Below are 19,959 nucleotides of genomic sequence, written 5' to 3'. Positions count from 1 at the left end.
GTAGGTGGTCCTGTCTAGGTTCAAATGGTTCAAATGGCTCTGAGTACTATGGGACTCAACTTCTGAGGTCATCAGTCCCCTAGAACTACTTTAACTAACCTAAGGACATCACATACGTCCATGCCCGAGGCAGGATTCGAACCTGCGACCGTAGCAGTCGCGCAGTTCCAGACAGAGGTGCCCAGAACCGCTCGGCCAGCGCGGCCGGCCGTGTCTAGGTCCAAGAGTAGAGTAGATTCAGCAGGGTGCGCAAATAAAAGTTATCCTGACGAGTGGATGCAATTGAACGTGAATGAATGCGTATAAGCAGAAGTAAAAGACCTACAGTTACTTCAAACAGTATGGAGCAACTGCCCGTACAGCTGGTCGAATCTTGGAGCACATTTACACAATCTTCACACCCGACAGGTTTAATAGCAAAGGTCAGTCTGGTCGCGGCACTAGCTGGCCAGCCAGGTCCCCATATATTTCAGCGTGCGTTTGCTTTGTGTGGTGAGCCCTCACGTCTAAGGTGTATCGCAAAAATCCTCACGGTCTTCAAGAACTGCAGCAGAACATTTCTGAAGGGGCTGCAGCATTTTCAGCAGTCCAGCTTCTATCCGCCTCCAGAAACTTGTTGACGAGGGCCCAAAAGTGCCAAGAGAGGAATGGCGGTCACTTTCAACATCTGCTATAGTCATGTTAGTACTGTATTTCCTTTCCTCTGCTGCGTCTCTTTGTGCCCAAGAACTCTGTCCGCCTGGCCACCTTTCTTTGCCCCCTGTATAAACATGTGCGCGCCATGGTCGGACGCCTGTGAAGTTTAGCGTTATGGTGAAATGGACATTCACCTAGGATTCTACGGGACCCATGGTAGTGGACAGATGTAATCTACGTAAACTTTTCAGTAGACCATACGCATCCTTTCATGCTTGAAGTCTTCCCCGACGACGGGTAACTGTCTGTATTACAGTCCGAGAATCGATCCGAACATGTGGGAAGACTTCTGGGAAGCTAGTGGTCGTAAGTTTCAACCCCATAAAACACCAGTTGGTAGTTTACGAACTTGCATGACCTGTGCGTAGTTACCACGTAGGCACCAAGAACTTGTGGAAACTATACCACTAATTATATCTGTTGTACTGTGTTCTTAGTTTTCCAACACACCATTAAGCAGGCTGTCGTAATATTTTAGCTCATCGGTGTGAGTGTAGGGCTCATTGTTCACATGCCGTGTTAAGAACGAAACTTTAAAATTACACTCATTTGTCGTGATTTTACTCATTTATACAGGGTGGTTGGAAACAGTCTGAAAGAAAGCTTGTAACAGTGTTGCAGCTTAGGTTGCGCTGAGAAGTAATTGTTAAGAAAAACTGTACTTTGCACCGTTTGCTATTTAGCTGTAATTGAAATTAGCCATTTAGATGATTGCCTGCGCTGGTTCAGGCAGCCTGCCAGCTACAATTAGTGTCTGCTGTTCTCATACAGAAGATGACAGCGCAGGAGACTGCTCAGCCTTTGGCTCGAGTTTGATCCTTACTACCACCCCATGTCTAATTTTCGTACCGTTCTCTTGTTCACTTTTAGGTAATCAAACGAAGAACACGTTTGGTAAACCCGTCTCTAGCAGGCTGCTGGAATTTGCGTGCAACAACCTGATTGGCTAGCTTCAATTTTAATTACAGGGTATCAGTTATTGAACTATATAATTACGAACTACGGTGTCCACACACTTTATTCAGCAAGTAAACGTCACTGCAGATATTCTAATTTAGGTTATGACATGTTCGATATGCCATCATTTGCGATGATGTGACGCAGACGAATAGCGAAAAGACCCAATGAAAAGTCCGAACATCGATACTGTCGATGACCTCCTAAATGTCTGTTTCCAGCTAGGCAATGGTTTTGGGGTTACTGCTGTACATCTTGTCTTTAACATAACCCCACAAAAAACAGACGCATTTATTCAGATCCGAAGAATATGGTGGCCAATAGAAGCCTATACCAATGAGCTCTGGGTACCCCAGAGCCAGAATACGGTCCCCAAAGTGCTCCTCCAGGACATCACTCTCCTGATTCGGTGAGGTCGCGCTCCGTCTTGCAAGAATAAAAATCTTGTCGAAATGGGAGTCACTCCAGATAATGGGGATGAAAACATTTTCCAAAACCTTAACGTACCGTTCGGTAGTCACCGTCCCATCAAGGAATATGGTACCGGTCAGTCCGTGACTTCTCGATCGCGAAATGCGGATACTCAGTCCCCAAATGCGCCATTTTGTTCAGTGACGAACTCATGCAATTGAATGTGGGCTTCGTCGCTAAACAAAACCATGCAATTCACATTATGCCCCGAGGGAAAGCTTGCAGTTTGAACGTCCTAACGCAAAATTTTCAGAATGCATGACAATTTTGTTACGTTGTTGTTGTTGTTGTTGTTGTTGTGGTCTTCAGTCCTGAGACTGGTTTGATGCAGCTCTCCATGCTACTCTGTCCTGTGCAAGCTTCTTCATCTCCCGGTACCTACTGTAACCTACATCCTTCTGAATCTGCTTAGTGTATTCATCTCTTGGTCTCCCTCTACGATTTTTACCCTCCACGCTGCCCTCCAGTGCTAAATTTGTGATCCTTTGATGCCTCAAAACATGTCCTACCAACCGATCCCTTCTTCTAGTGAAGTTGTGCCACAAACTTCTCTTCTCCCCAATCCTATTCAATACTTCCTCATTAGTTACGTGATCTACCCACCTTATCTTCAGCCTTCTTCTGTAGCACCACATTTCGAAAGCTTCTATTCTCTTCTTGTCCATACTAGTTATCGTCCATGTTTCACTTCCATACATGGCTACACTCCATACAAATACTTTCCGAAACGACTTCCTGACACCTAAATCTATACTCGATGTTAACAAATTTCTCTTCTTCAGAAACGATTTCCTTGCCATTGCCAGTCTACATTTTATATCCTCTCTACTTCGACCATCATCAGTTATTTTACTCCCTAAATAGCAAAACTCCTTTACTACTTTAAGTGTCTCATTTCCTAATCTAATTCCCTCGCATCACCCGATTTAATTTGACTACATTCCATTATCCTCGTTTTGCTTTTGTTGATGTTCGTCTTATATCCTCCTTTCAAGACACTGTCCATTCCGTTCAACTGCTCTTCCATGTCCTCTGCTGTCTCTGACAGAATTACAATGTCATCGGCGAACCTCAAAGTTTTTATTTCTTCTCCATGAATTTTAATACCTACTCCGAATTTTTCTGTTGTTTCCTTTACTGCTTGCTCAATATACAGATTGAATAACATCTGGGAGAGGCTACAACCCTGTCTCACTCCCTTCCCAACCACTGCTTCACTTTCATGCCCCTCGACTCTTTGTTACATATAGTTCAATGATTGTAACCCTGTAAATCGGAAATGGCACGACGTAACAAATCTTTTTCTTAACAAATACTTCTCAGCCCGACCTAACCTGCAACACATTTACAAGCTTTTCAGACTGTTTCTGGCCACCCTGTATATTAGTAACGGCAACTGGGGTAGTTATTGCTGTTACACGTGCTAACGAAAGTAAGTGAAAGGGGAAACAGTTACTTCTCTTAGGAACTACCACATTGTCATATGACGAGTCAGTGTGTGTTACCGACAAAAATCATTTTCAGTGCATCAAAATACTCACCCCAGTGGATATTCCAACTCAGTTCGGCTGCGGTAGCGCGTTTGAAATGGGATTTCAGCGCACGGAACTGATCTGTACCATCACCACATCGTTGTCTGACAAGTATAGGAAATCATTATAATATAATTTAAGGTCAGTGACGTATGTAATACTAGCTGAGTTAATTTCGTGGATCAACTGTTTTAAAAATTGATGTACAACTGACACTTGTTGCAGCTCTTGTCTTAAAATTTTGTCTTAACGCTTGTCTTGAATGCTTGTTATCCGTCTCTTGTCAGTCTTCGGATGAGAAGGTTACGTACCTTTCATTACGGTATCTGATAATGAATTAATTATAATGTATTGTAAACTAATATCCTGCTCTACTAATTATTAGCATTTTATGTGATTTCAGCATATTAAGGTACTTTGAACAGGTCGGTTTGGTGACGTTACGATAATACGCCATTAGCGTGCTATAATTTCCAAATTACTACGTACATCATCCGAGCCTGCAGTCTATAAAATTAACGAAGGCCGATTACAGCCATTATCTTCATGCAGAGCTGATTATTTGCATCCACCGTAACAGTTGCATTATCGGGCATCACCAAGCTCACTTTTTTTCCAACTAACACGCATGACGTTGAGAATAATAAAATTACAACGCGAAAATACAAACATGGCCTAAAAGACATTCATATGTCATATCACTGCGGTCAGCAGCAAAACGCATTTTCTTTCTCGTCGTCTTTGTGAGCAAACATTCAAATTTGAACAGCCGCATCACTGACTTTTCATTTTATTTTCTGGAATAAATTACACTGGAGACACTGTGAAAGGATTAAAATTTTTATGCACATTGTCTACAAATTTTATTATTGTTATGCTCTAAACAGTTTCTTTGTGTTTGTTTCATTGTTTCATGTTACATGAAATCGATGAATCGTGGAACAAAAATTTGTCAAATAAATAGCTAAAGAATTATTTAAAAAAGAACAAGTAACCAGATCAGAAGAATTAAAGAAAAGGAAAACATTGTGGACATCGATCTAAGTTAGAAAACAACACAGAAGGCAAGGGCAACAAAACAATATCATTCTTCTTTACTTACGCACGGAGTAGAGTTTTGCTATGCAATGATCCGATCATTCACTCCCCAATTTTATTTGATACTGAATTATTTTGAAATATTTGTAATAAATATTTTTAAAGGTATTGTATTTAGTTTTCACAAGATGGCAGACTTTGTATCGTGAGAGCATGTTATGCCACAGTACGTCTTTCTTGTTGCAAACCAATTAATGTCGCCTTTTCCAGAATGTTCGTGATCATCAATACTGATACTAAATTGAAATATGTGATATTACACATGTGATTTCAGTCAGCTTACATGTTATGGTAAAAGTAGGGAACACCATCACAATGGAAAGTAAGACAAGTAATCATAAACTTAATCGTGCCTTCATCTGAGCACCAGATCAACGTAACACAGTTTACCATGAGGCAGCGCTATGATAAAAGCATCTTTTGAACAAATAAAAGGTGAAAGTTCAACTAAATATGAAGAAATGTAAAACGAAATGTTGACGTCTAACATAAAACAAGAAATATTTAAGCCTAATGTTATGTCATCTAAACAAAAAGTTATATTCTCTGAAATGTTAATTAGTGATAATGAAAAATTAGATTCAGAACTGCGGCATGTAGTGCAACAGTGTGATACTGAAGTCTCATGTTAGAAAGATGCTTCGGAAGTAGTTAAAACTGAATTAAATCCCATTGAAAATGACGTAAGTAATTATTTACCTGAGTTGCAAGATAATGTTATGTCATAAATCAGAAACGCACAGTTGAAAAACAAATGGTACCTGACACACCGGCCATTATTTTTAGGCAATGGTGAGAATATTTGTCTTACACTATCAGATGAAATGCATAGACCCAAACACATCATATGGATCGGTCACCCAAACATATACCACATGGAGTGAGGGTAGCAATTGTATTTCATGAATACCTGTTCGAAAATGAACATATTTAGGTGTTCAAAACCAATAAAAATAACAACAACAATAAAAATAGTGGTGATACTCATTTCTCTGCACCATACATGAACTTTTACAGTCACATCAGAGCAAAAGATTATCACATCAATCCCATGACCCAACTGACGATGCCATCGTCACAATGTCCAGCATGCTGAAAGTACCCCACCATATTTTCTTAAGAAATTGAGGGATGATAACAAATACCAAACTGGTACAACCGTGTTCGTTTCATACCATGCTAAACTGGTGACAATTACTATCAGTGGCGTTCCTAAAATGGATCCCAAAACTACATAATCTTAAACAATACACACATGCAAGAAATCTCAACTGTGCAATTACTAGTAACCGGCAAAAACAGAATCCTGAGCGACGAAATTCAGATGTGAACTGTAAGCCATAGTGTGGCATGAGGGCAATTTATGAAACTCCGTTAATCTATTATGACACGACAATGGCATATACATTAGGGAAAAATTAACAAATGACCACTACAAATGCCTTAACCATAGTGAAGCTGCTGGACATGATATTGTAGGGACGGTATGAACTGTAATTGTTCCGGACATAGGTACTGTGGTGAATGTTACATCATCCAATTTATTTAGTAAGATTCATCATATCCGAAGCAAACCACATTTCCTGTGCAGAACTCTAAGGTTATTGAAGCAATAGTTGTTACATCGATAACTGCCAAACTGCAACCCAGGTGGAAGTTGAAGTAGGAAACGGAGTTACAAAATGCACTTACCTAATAGCAAGTGGGTCGACAGTGTAATGCATTTTCGGCATTGATTTCCTAAGGGAGAGGGAAACAATGATTGACTTGTCCTCAGACAAATGCATCATAAACTCTTCACAACTGCCAAGGCTTAAGGGTAAAATTCCTTAGGATGAATCTGTTCAATATCAGCGTATGGCTGCTGTTGATTAGCTGTCGGTGTCGATAGGGGTTGCAAAATAGAAGGTCTAAATTTATTCACAAAAAATTACATAAACGCTGTCTGAACGAGTATTTTACTACGCTTACATAAAAGCTTATCAAGCAACAAGCTGAACGATTCACTCAAGAAATAATAAGATAATGAAAAACATTTATCTTGAGAGTATCTCTCATCTCAAAATTCTTGACATTGTTTATTTAAAATACGCAATAATAAAAATTGGAAATCGAGAAACCGCGGCTAGAACAACACACGTGAATAATTTTGGCAGCAAATGATGCAACAGCCAATGTGATCCGAGTATGATTTGGTGAAATAATCTGAATAACTGTGAAACAATGTTTGCATGACAAAATACTTTTAACTTCTCAACCCTGTATGAAAATTGACGAACTTAAGCTTGATTTTTCTGAAAATAGCTTTGCTACAAGGCAGCATAGCAGTTTTTGAAGAAAACGAGGTAAAACATTTTCTGATGGTTAGAAAAAGGTTGTGTTTTTCTGACAATTATTTTTACAGCATTTTTCGGATTTAATTTTCTGCATGGTCATCGGAAAAGCTTTAAATGCTTGATCAAATAGCATGTTTTGTACAGTGCTGGGTAATAATCTAGTTTGGAAAATGCACCGTTTTCATGTCCAAATATTTGTCGCTGATTTCAAGCCACTGGCGAATAACATCTTTGACGTATAAACAACGAAAACGATAATCAACTCCAACAACTAGTTTCTTCAAATGGTTCAAATGGCTCTGAGCACTATGGGACTTAACTGCTGAGGTCATCAGTCCCCTAGAACTTAGAACTACTTAAACTTAACTAACCTAAGGGCATCACACACACACCCATGCCCAAGGCAGGATTCGAACCTGCGACCGTAGACTGTAGCGCCTAGAACCGCTCCACCACCCCTTCCGGCTAGTGTTTTCAAATTATATTCACATTCACAGCTTAAAATGCAACGCATTTCTACGAAACACAGTTTCATGTGGAAAAGTGTGGTTTTTCACACGTAAAACACAATGGATGAAAGATTTGTGCAAGCGCTTCGTACAGTTAGCGCAAGAATATACTTTTTGTAACATCTGTATCACTTTAAATTGTCTTAGTACGCGAAGTTCTTCAAAACCAGATCTTGCATTTTATGTGCAACTTCAAACTACTATATCGCGACATTGGGTATGGCTTTCACAAAAGAACAGGTCGACCATTAATTACACATATTTGTGTACCTTTTTACGAAATATGAATCGATTCGCACAAGTTCCTAACATAGAAGTGGTGCGCGGAGGAAAACTCATAGAAAGCGTGGTTTTTTTTTCACATAAAACCCGAATAAAGCTAGAGTTTTGAAAGTGAGTTTTCAATTTTATTGTAAAAATGCAATTTTTATTTATTTGATTCACATTAAACGGTTTCCGAGCATTCATTTCACGTAAGAACGAATTTTCCTTGCTACATTTATCTCCACTTTAAACCATCGTATCTCGACAACGGTAAAAGGTTACTGAATAAAAAATTCATGTTGACTTAATCCATTCATTAACCTTCGTGAAAGATTCGAACCGATTCTTAGAAGTTTAAAGTACAGTAGTATCGAATTTTTGCACGTAAAATCCAAACGACGCAAGATTTTTCAGATGGTTGAAGCGTACCTTAGACCATGATCTGATACAGCGGTGAACCAAATCTGAACCACCAGTCGGTGTAGTTTCAGAGTGACTCTTTTTGAATTTAAAGTCCGAACGAAGGTGACTATTTTTGCATTTAAAATCTGAACGGTGCAGATACAAATGGTGTCATTAACTGAGCATTAATTTCAGACCAATTAACATCTTTTGAAAAGGAAATTAGTAGAATCGCATAATTTGTCTGGGTGCCAGCTCCAATCCATCGTTCAAACCTTGATTAATATACTGAACCATAAGTACAGCAAGATAGATGTTCGAATGACTATACAAACGGCTGATAGTCTGGACAAAACCCAAAACTTTTAACTCCTTGTTGATAGTTCAAAGACCTCCCAAACCACGATTACCACGATTCTGCACGCTGCCTTTACATACATATTTCTTACACCCCTTCCGCAATATAACGATTTATTGCTGTTTTAGGTTTTCATTTTATTTCCTGCAATACATTTCACGTTGTATAATACTCCGTCAGAAAATGGGGGGCAACAGCTTAGAAGTGACTTGCCGTTTACACAGTCAGCCGTATTTAATTTTTTATGCTAGTCATCAAATTTCTCGCTTGCTTGAGTATTTGATCAGCATTATGCACACGAATGATATCCTTTATAACGTTTCCATTTTTTCATAAGATTGGAACATAGGAGCCATATGGTATCCACCCGCGATTATAGGCCACTAAGTGTAGTTTTGAAACTGCTCCCATCCATTTGTGCAGGAAGTAGACTGAAAGCTTGCCTTTTAGTGAAGTATATTATGAATCAGTTCCTCGTTATACAATTCTTGCTTTACAGTTACTGAGCGAGGTGATACTCTTTTGCGAGACAATACTCTGACAATGATTTATTTGATCAAAGGAACTTTGCCAAAGCACCCTAGCTTGAGGTTCAGTTTTCTGCTTTCTTTGCAGATGTCTCAAACCGTAGAGCTCAAAGGAGTCAACAATTCTTCTATCGGCCCACAGAATTACATATGATTCATCTGGTCTGCCGCTGATGACTCAAATCGTGTCACATGCCTCAGGTTCCATGTTGCGACTTACAGTTTTTTCCCCGATTTTCTGTCAGCTATTGGTTAACACGTTTTGGTACGTTATATTCAAATCCCACAATTGTTATACTTACACGTTTTCATCCCACTATGCAATTACGTTAAGCTCATTAAACTACGTTAACCTCATTATCTAACACATAAAATTGGCTTTATCAACGGTACATTTCAACAGACCAATATTGTTTTTACAATGTGGTGTTATCCCTGTTTCATTACAATAATTACTTTTCTTTAACATAAATTTATTTACATGTATGGCTACTGTGCCCCACATTACTAGGATTTCCATTTCTAACAGGGAGAGCTTCTATTAAAAGTCACTGCCGCTACATGGTATTTGCTGCTTTAAGAATCAACAACCATTTAAAGTATAATACAAATTAAAATATTTCAGTAAGTGTCGCTAATATTCCCCTGCAGTTTAATGTCAGTGTAAATCAACACGCTTGGTGGCAAATTATAACGGCAATTCCATCCATTTCGACTATGGTAGTTACAAGTTGTCTGTCGACAGTCCAACCATCCGTGGCCCTTCATTTACTAATGGTGTGTAACATCCTGCCGAAACTGACGTTCCTCCTGGTATTGTCAGATTAAGCTAATGTCCACGACTTAAAAAAAGTTTTGAACATTTATTGACGCTGACATTAATCCCCATCTCACTAACATATTTACTGGCTAATACCTTCCTTTGTACTGTTACCATCTGCATGTGTAAACGGCAGTCAACTACTATGTGATCTGTCGTTCCTTCAAGAGCACAACAATCACAATCCTGTGCCACCGTTCTCCATGTCTTGCACAGATATGATGGAAAAGTGTCACTAAGTGTACCTCCCACGATCCGAATGATAAAAGGTCTACTGTTATGTCTCACATATTAGGAAGTTCATAACTTCAATGATCTGCATGAAGTTCCCTGTGGGTCCTTAATTTACAGGTTGCAAACTTTTATTTTATTAATTATTTGTCTCTCTCTGTCGAATTTAGTTTTCCTTACCTGATAACAGGCATCTTCTGGTCGTATCATTAAGCCCAGTGCACACAGCACAATTATTACCAGTTATTTGTCAGCTGAAGTGGTCTCAACTGACTCAGTGATCCGTAGTATTATGTTGCTTTGCTGTCTTCTTACGTTGATACAAGTGTCACAATGTTATCTGTGTGCTCGAGGTGTTATGGCGTAATCAGTCTTTGATGGTGATGATGATGATGATGATATGGTGGTAAGGGCACAAGACAGCAAGTTCCTTAGCTTCAGAAAGGAAAATTACTTGGAAAACCTTTAGAACATTAGGTGTAGCTTAAAAAGATTTTTATTCTACATCTAAATCTACATGGACATTCTGCGAATCACATTCAAGAGCCTGACAGAGGGTTCATCGAACCACCTTCACAACTCTCTATTATTCCAATCTCGTACAGAGCGCGGAAAGAACGAACACCTATATCTTTCCGTGCGACCTCTGATTTCCCTTGTTTTATCATGGTGATCGTTTCTCCCTATGTAGGACGACGTCAGCAAAATATTTTTGCATTCGGAGGAGGAAGTTGGTGATCGGAATTTCGTAAGTAGATTCCGTCGCAACGAAAAACACCTTTGTTTTAATGCTGTCTACCCCAAATTCTGTATCATTTCAGTGACACTCTCTTCCCTATTTCACGATAATACAAAATGTGTTGCTCTTCTTTGAACTTTTTCGGTGTACTCCGTCAATCCTATCTGGTAAGGATCCCACACCGCGCAGCAGTATTCTAAAAGAGGACGGGCAAGCGTAGTTTTGGCAGTCTCCTTAGTAGATCTGATACATTTTCTAAGTGTCCTGTCAATAAAACGCAGTCTTTGGTTGGCCTTCCCCACAACATTTTCGATGTGTTCCTTCCAATTTAAATTTTTCGTAATTGTAATCCCTATATATTTAGTTGAATTTACGGCCTTTATATTTGAGTAACTTATCGTGTAACCGAGGTTTAACGGATTCCTTTTAGCACTCATGTGGAAGACCACACACTTTTAGTTATTTAGGGTCAATTCCCAATTTTCGCGTCATACAGGTATCTTTTCAAAGTCGTTTAGCGGTTTGTTTTGGTCTTCTGGTGACTTTATTGGTCGGTAAACGACAGCGTCATCTGCAAATAAGCTACGACGGCTGCTCACATTGTCTCCCAAATCGTTTATATGGAGAAGGAACAGCAAATGGCCTATGACACTACCTTGGGGAACGCCAGAAATCACTTCTGTTTTACTCGATAACTTTCCGTCAATGACTACGAACTGTAACCTCTCTGACAGGAAATAACGAATCCAGTCACATAACTGAGACGATATTCCACAAACGCGCAATTTCACTAAATCCGCTTGTGTAATACAGTTACAAAAGCGTTCCGGAACTCCAGAAACGCGGAATCAATGTGAAATACCTTGTTAATAGCACTCAACACTACATGCGAGTAAAGAGCTAGTTGTGTTTCGAAAGAACGATGTTTTCTAAATCCATGTTGACTGTGTGTCAATAGACCGTTTCACAATGTTCGAACACAATATACGTTCCAAAATTCTGCTGCATATCGAAGTTAATGATACTGTCCTGTAATTTAGTGGATTGCTCCCACTACCTTCCTTGAATATCGGTGTGACCTGTGCAACTTTCCACTCTTTGGGTACTGATCTTTCATAAATCGTACGGTTGTATATGACTGTTAAGTATGGAGCTATTGCATCAGCATACTCTGAAAGGAACCTAACTGGTATATAGTCTGGATCGGAAGACTTGCTTTTATTAAGTCATTTAAGTTGCTTCATTAGTACGAGGATATTTACTTCTACGTTACTCATGTTGGCAGCTGTTCTTGATTTGAATTCTGGAATATTTACTTAGTCTTCTTCTGTGATGTAATTAGGAAGGTTGTGTTTAGTAACTCTGCTTTGGCAGCACTGTCTTCGATAGTATATCCATTGCTATCGAGCAGCGAAGGCATTCATTGTGTCTTGCCGCTAGTATACTTCACATACAACCTGAATCTCTTTGGATGTGCTGCCAGGTTTCGTTGTGGAAACTATTATAAGCATCTCACATTGAAGTCCGCTCTAAATTTCAAGTTTCTGTAAAAGATCGTTAATCTTGGAGATTTTACGTCTGTTTAAATGTTGCATGTTTGTTTAGTTGTTTCTGCAACAGTGTTCTGACCATTTTTGTGTACCAAGACGGATCAGCTCCTTCATTTGTTAATTTATTTGGTATAGATCTCTCAATTGCTGCCGATAGTATTTCTTTGAATTTAAGCCACATCTGGTCTACGCTTATATTACTAATTTGGAAGGAGTGGAGATTGTCTCTGAGGAAGGCGCCAAGTGAATTTTTATCTGACCATTTTTGTGTACCAAGATGGATCAGCTCCTTCATTTGTTAATTTATTTGGTATAAATCTCTCAATTGCTGCCGATAGTATTTCTTTGAATTTAAGCCACATCTGGTCTACGCTTATATTATTAATTTGGAAGGAGTGGAGATTGCCTCTGAGGAAGGCGCCAAGTGAATTTTTATCTGTTTTTTTGAATAGGTATATTTTTCGTTTACTTTTGGAGGATTTGGGGGTTACGATATTCAATCTCGCTGCGAGAACCCTATATCCGTTTAATGCTCGTTATTAACTCAGGATTATTTGTTGCTGAGAGGTCAAGCGTGTTTTCACAACCGTTTACTATTAGCGTGGGCTCACTAACTGCTCGAAATAATTTTCAGAGAACGAGTTTAGCACAATTTCGGATGATGTTTCATGCGTACGTCAGGAAATAAAAATGTATTTAAGTCACCACCAACTATAGTCTTATGAGTCGGGTACGTGTTTGAAATCAAAGTCAACTTTTCTTTGAACCTTGCAGCAGTTGAATCATCTGAATTGGGAGGTCTGTAAAAGGATCCAATTATTATTTTATTCCGGTTGCTAGCAATGACCTCTGCCCATACTGACTCACAATAACTATCTACTTAAATTTCGCGACAAGTTAAACTAGCTCTAACAGCAACATATACATTACTGGCAACCGTGTTTTGCCTACCCTTTCGGAACACCGTTAGGTTCTTGGCAAAATTTTCGACTGTATCTTCGGTTTAGCCAGCTTTCAGTGCCTATAACAATTTGAGGATCAGTGTTTTCTATTAGCGCTTGGATCTCTGGTACTTTCCCAACACAGCTGCGACAATTTACAGCTGTTATACCGATGGTTCCTGTATCTGCATTCTTCCTGTTCGATCTGCACCCTTTGTGACGGAAGCTCTTTTTGTGTGGTAATGTGTTTATTACATAGTAACATAACTCTTAGGCTTCCTTGTTCTATATGTGGGGTAAAACCCGATTTTTATCTCCTACTTCACGACATGTCTAGCTTCAGCTTGTCATGTACATGAAGGGGGTTAGGGAGGGGACACATGTTCACAAGTCACTCCACTGTATCCGGTGAAATTAATAGAACCTCCCGGAAAAAAGAAGGATTTACACATTCTCTGATGTCGGTAATTCAGATGATTGTGCAAGCGTTCGTTTTTTCCTCTTTAATGATGGAGACCCTAATACCGCCTATAAAATGGTTATCTCTCGTTTTCTTTTTAGTTTTCACGTACTCCCAGAAATTACAAATCTTAAAAGGATTGCAAACATAGTAAATAAAGTCCATTGAGAAGCCGTTCAGTTTTCATTTAGCCTCCAGCAAAGCATATAAGCAACAAATCCGATACAGAAATATGGCAATCGCTTCTCCAGCAATATAACTACATCACAAAGCGTTTTCAACGTTAACAATCGATTGAAATCATCATCGTAATTAGGAAGGAAAAACGTCTTCCAACCTCTAGTCCGTTTGAGAATCGATGCAGCACAATTACTTTTCTCCAGACGAACCTCAGCTATTGCGTTTGTTGTATCTGCAACGTTCGCCAGTTTTAGCGTAAGTTCACTTACAGGGTGGCTACCGAACAGCGTGTCTTGAGCACTGGTTCAGCTTGGATTCCTCTCACCAATTTTCCTCGCGTCTTATATTCCTGTTGGTCCACCGTAGCTATCATTGCTGTAACTGTTCATTGCCTTTAAAAATGATCTCACATAATTACTGTTTTCATCGCAATAAAGTCAATATAATAAAAAATAAAATTTTCCTCCTCATATAACTACTTTTTTTCTTTCTTCGTCCTCTCTTTAAAAATAGAACGTTCTTCACTCTGACGTCTCCTACTTTCAAAACTAATTTACGTCATGAATCTTCTTACCCAACTATTGTTATCATTATCGGTCCTCACTGATGTCTCAAGCAATAAATTTACTGTTATTGCATAGTTGTCGCTGTCAGTTTATATTTGAATCGCTGGAACTATATGTTCGATAACTGTCAAAGCTAGCGATAGGCTTACCTGTGTGTACGTAGATCCGTTATTCAATTGCACATCCACTCCATTCCTTGTTGGATTTGCTAAATTCACCAGCTGCTGAATAATTGCAAACACGACCACAGATATACTGTAGACGCGGATCTCACCTCAGATGTTTTTGTTACTCACTGAGCTATCATAAGCATTACTCCAAAGAAGATAAATGCTGTTTCTCACTTTGAGTACTGATAGTATTTTCTTTCGGCGAAATTCAGTAAGTAAAATCAATAAAACACGATTGAAATCTTGTGTTCATGTAGAAAATGATATTCAGGTGAGATGTATGCTCTTTTTGTTCTCGAAATTTTAGCAACAAATAGTATTAGTTTCGAACGTCAATGAACAACGTAGGGACATAACTTGGAAAGAGTCGTTAATATTTCCATCTATCTCGTTGAGAATGACAGACGAATTAATCTTAAGGTGTATACAATGCCAACTAAATGAAACATATAATGGAAGGTCCATTATCTAAAATAATCACATACTACCGTCCGCCTGCTTAGCTGGGTGGTAACGTGCTCGCCTCGCACGCAAGAGGCCCAGGTTCGATTCCCGGCAGAGTTGGAGATTTTCTGCGCGTGGGAACTGGGTGCTGTGTTGTTCTCATCATCAGTTCCACCTCATCACCGGTGCGCAAGTCGCCCAACGTGGCGTCGACTGAAATAAGAGTTGCACTTGGCGGCCGAACTTCCCCGGATGGGGCCTCCCGGCCAAAAATGCCATACGCTCATTTCATTTTTTTATCACATATTACCAAGTTAGTGAAAATGTAGTTAATGTCAACTCACAGCAACGGCTAACCGGCCTTTAATGTTTTGAATCTTACTTGACGAAACCTGACACCGATGAACGAATATATGCATAGCCTAACTAATTACACATAATACAACTTCTTATGCAGAGAGAATTAAGGGACCGCAGGTTTTACTAAAGCGCCAGTAAATCGAAGCCACTTACATTACAGTATTCACAAAAAAGGGTGTATTCCAAGTTTTTATAAATTGTGTTGGTACGACTGTAAATGACGAATCAAGCGCAATTTTGTTTGTAAAACTTTCAATTTGAAACAGATTCCGCGGTTGTTTAGCCCATAATACACAAAAATCATACGCACACTGTCGACAAATTTAAATTTTAATATTACATAACTTCTTTAAACTCAGCTACCGTAAACTATTTCTTAATCCAAACCTAAAATGGAGTTCTTGAGGAGTTTTAAATGGTCTGGGGCATCTAGAATGATCTAAAAAGTGGTTTCAGGTCCTAATTTTCTTTTCAAAGGGATCTCCCGTTTATACTCCTTTTTGATCTACACTCTATTTATTGAGTTATGCCCCCCTCCCCACTGCCCCCCCCTTCCACAGTTTAGTGCTGGTGACGGTCATGAGATCATCATCCGCTTTAAAAGTATCTCTTCAGTATTACCAACGTCGTCAGAATAGAACGAGAGACTCACTTCGACTCCAATTACTTATTCAATAAGCGTATATTATCTGGAGATGGATACGACAGAAGATTCGCAGAGTAATATGCTCTGTCATTTGGACTTAATGATTTTCGCTTGATGAATAAATATTTCGTAAGGATTAAATCTACTGCATCTTGCTTCGTAAACAATAACAACCATCATGTTCGTTAACTACAACTCATATTATTACTCCAAGGAAAAAGCACTTGTCAGCTGTATTTACGTATTTACATTTCTTTTTGCATTCACGCAGTTGTTACGTATACCTCATATAGGGGAAACATGCGACGCTAAAAGGGATGTGCGGCGTGAAAAGAGATGTCGTAATTGCTCTTTCTTAAAATTAGTGTTATTAACTTTACGTTTGTCAATGAATTTGTGAAGTAGACCAGGACAAATGTACACTGAAGCTCCAAAGAAACTGGTATAGGCATATGTATTCAAATACAGAGATATGTGAACAGGCAGAATACGACGCTACGGTCGGGAAAGCCTATATAAGACAACAAGCGTCTCTCGCAGTTGTTACATCGGTTACTGCAGCTAGAATGGGAGGTTATCAGGATCTAAGTGAGTCTGAACGTGGTGTTATAGCCGCCACACGAGCGACGGAACACAGCATCTCCGAGGTAGCGATGAAGGGGGAATTTTCCCGTATGACCATTTCACGAGAGTTCAGTAAATATCAGGAATCCGGTAGGTGAAACATCATATCTCTGACATCGCTGCGGCCGAAAAAAGATCCTCAAGAACGGAACCAACTACGACTGAAGAGAATCGTTTAACGTGAGAGAAGTGCAAGCCTTCCGCAAATTGCTGCAGATTTCAGTGCTAGGCTTTCAGTAAGTGTTAGCGTGCGAACCATTCAACGAAACGTCATCGATATGGGCTTTAGGACCCTTGATGACAGCACGACACAAAGCTTTACGCCTCGCCTGGGCCCGTCAACACCGACATTGGACTGATGATGAGAGGAAACATGTTGTCTAGTCGGTCGAGTCTCGTTTCAGATTGTATCAAGCGGATGGGAGTGTACGGATATGGAGACAAATTTGGAGACAATCTTATGAATCCATGAACCCTGTGTGTTAGCAGGAGACATTTCCAGCTGACGGAGGCGTGTAATGGTGTGGGGCGTGTGTAGTTGGAGTGATATGGTACCCCCTGAAACGTCTAGATGCGACTCTAACAGGTTACATGTACGTAAGCATCCTGTCTGATCACCTGCATCCATTCATGTCCATTGTGCATCGCGACGGACTTGTACAATTCCAACAGGACAATGCGACACCCCGCGCGTCCAGAATTGCTACATAGTGGCTCCAGGAACACTCTTCTGAGTTTTAACACTTCCGGTGATCACCAAACTCCCCAAACATGAACATTATTGAGCATATCTGGGATGCCTTGCAACGTGCTGTTCAGAAGAGATCTCCACCCCCTCGTACTCTTACTCATTTTATGACAGCTCTGCAGGATTCATGATATCAATTCCCCTCAGCACTATTTCAGTCCATGCCATCTCGTGTTAAATCACTTCTGCGTGCTCGCGGGGGCCCTACACGATATTTGGCAGGTGTACCAGTTTCTTTGGCTCTTCAGTGTATGACCCAACTTTCAAAACAAAATAAATGCATAAATAAGTGCAATAAAATATGAATAGAGTTTACGATGAATCACTATCCTGACGTTACAGTCTGGGTTCGAGAGAGAGGACTCATCAGAATCACGTGTTCAGACTATAGCAGACTTTGCGGTGCGTGCCGCTCTCTCAGTTCCACCAGATTTCTTCCTCTCTTTTCGTTGTCGTAATAGCAGATGCTCCCGGATCGTAATATTACATTGCACAAGAGACTGCGGCGCAAGGATGCTCGCGAAATCCTTTTTCTCGACCTATCGCGTGCCCGCTATACAGAGTCCTCGACTGCGAAGGGAACACTGTTAATGAAACTGAGGGCCTTTGATTATAGGTCTCGGGTTTCTGCTTTATTATTTCTTGTCCGCATTGCACAGTAATTTATCGTCTTCGTTTTGTACGCGCGGAGCGGCCATCTCGTTTTATTTTGGCAGCCGCCAGTTAGTTATTGCGCTACACGAAATATGAATAACCGCGCCGGAGGATGTCTTAATCTGTATTCCTGCCCGAAAACGTAATTAAAATTGTTAGAAATCTTCATTATATCTCTCGTTGCGCGAGTTAGGAGTATTCCACAGTAAGCTATGGCCAGTGAGCATTATCTTTAAAGCGACAATTCAACATAGAACCTTTAATTAAGCGAGGCACTTAGACTAATTTATTTGTTTTCCTCACATTTTTGTGCCTAAGCGGCGGCAATGCATCTCCCCCATAATTTCAGCAGTATATCAGGAGGTCGTAAACATCACAAGAATCTGGTTTTGATGTAAGAGGTCCACACACGTGTATGGAAATTTTATGAACGGGGAAGCGGCAAGCGGACTGGCCCGGTGCCACATTACTCACGGCCGGGGTAATATGAAATCGTTACTCCTGGTATCGGTAGTCGATATTCTATAAAATGTATGTTCTGTTTTGGTGCTGTCAGCTAACATATGATGCAGGCTAAATCAAAATATAGTTCACCTGGTGTTCCGTAGCTGGCGGAAAACGCAACGCGACACAGACAAAGTGAGTAAGACGTGTGGATTTAGCAACGATTTGCTAATGAGGAACAAGAATAGTTCAAGAGAGTCATGTTCTTACAATCTGAATTGCTCGTACTGGTATTCAGTAGAGATAACAGTCTTTAAATACAATGTCGCAAAAAGAAAAACAACAGCCACGAGGACTATGTTCAGTGGCACCAGGGTATAATTTGTGGGTACTCAGGGGTTGTAGTGTTGTAGTGTGAGCCATTCATCTGTTTTGACTCTGCTGGCAGTAACAGTGTGGTTCTTAGAGGTGACCAATATTTGCAACATTCATTCAAGGGTACAATGATGCCCTACCGACGAGTACAAACTTCTACTGAACAGCTTCGGTAATTTTAAAGGAGTTGCATTGTGTTCTACGGTAAGCTGAATGGACTTACCGACACATTGCTGGACACAATTCATCCGTGGCGTGTCGCTGCTTTCAATGGTGGTATGTACACCCGATTCTGAAGGTCAAGAGTGACACGTTGCGCGAAAAGCCTTTGCCTGCCAAACATCCCCCAGGGAAGAAATCCGGGCATATGTTACATCTGCTATGCGATCAGGGACCACTGAGAACCGTCTGCTTGCAGCGGTGTCAAAAACACATGTGCCACTGGCCATGCCACCAATGTCAATATGGCGCCGCTAGTCTGATATTATGAAAGATTTGAGTGGCGTCTGGAATGGAAGCCTGATGTCTTCAGTGATGAGAGTCGTTGTGTCTGTATGCGAATGATGTATGTACATCACATGTATGGTGTAGACCTGGTGAGCTGCCTATTCCGGAGGTCATTTGCCAACGACACAAATGTCCCCTCCCAGGCGTCATGGTGAGCGTAATGGGTGGGGAGGGACACCAGTTACAAAACGCGTCGCATTTGGCGTTTCTGCAGGGTAAAGTAATCTGTGCCTACAAAATTGTTGAGGCTTTCGTGGCCACTTGTTGACAAACTGCCTATTGGCTTCTGTCTCGGGTTCTTCGGCCGACGTTCATCTAATGATTTTTCTGACGTTTCGCCAGCACGAGTG

This window comes from Schistocerca nitens, chromosome 5 (assembly GCF_023898315.1).
Source record: "Schistocerca nitens isolate TAMUIC-IGC-003100 chromosome 5, iqSchNite1.1, whole genome shotgun sequence".
NCBI lineage: Eukaryota > Metazoa > Arthropoda > Insecta > Orthoptera > Acrididae > Schistocerca > Schistocerca nitens.
The sequence above is the reverse complement of the archived record's forward strand: the minus strand, read 5'-3'. Positions refer to the sequence as shown.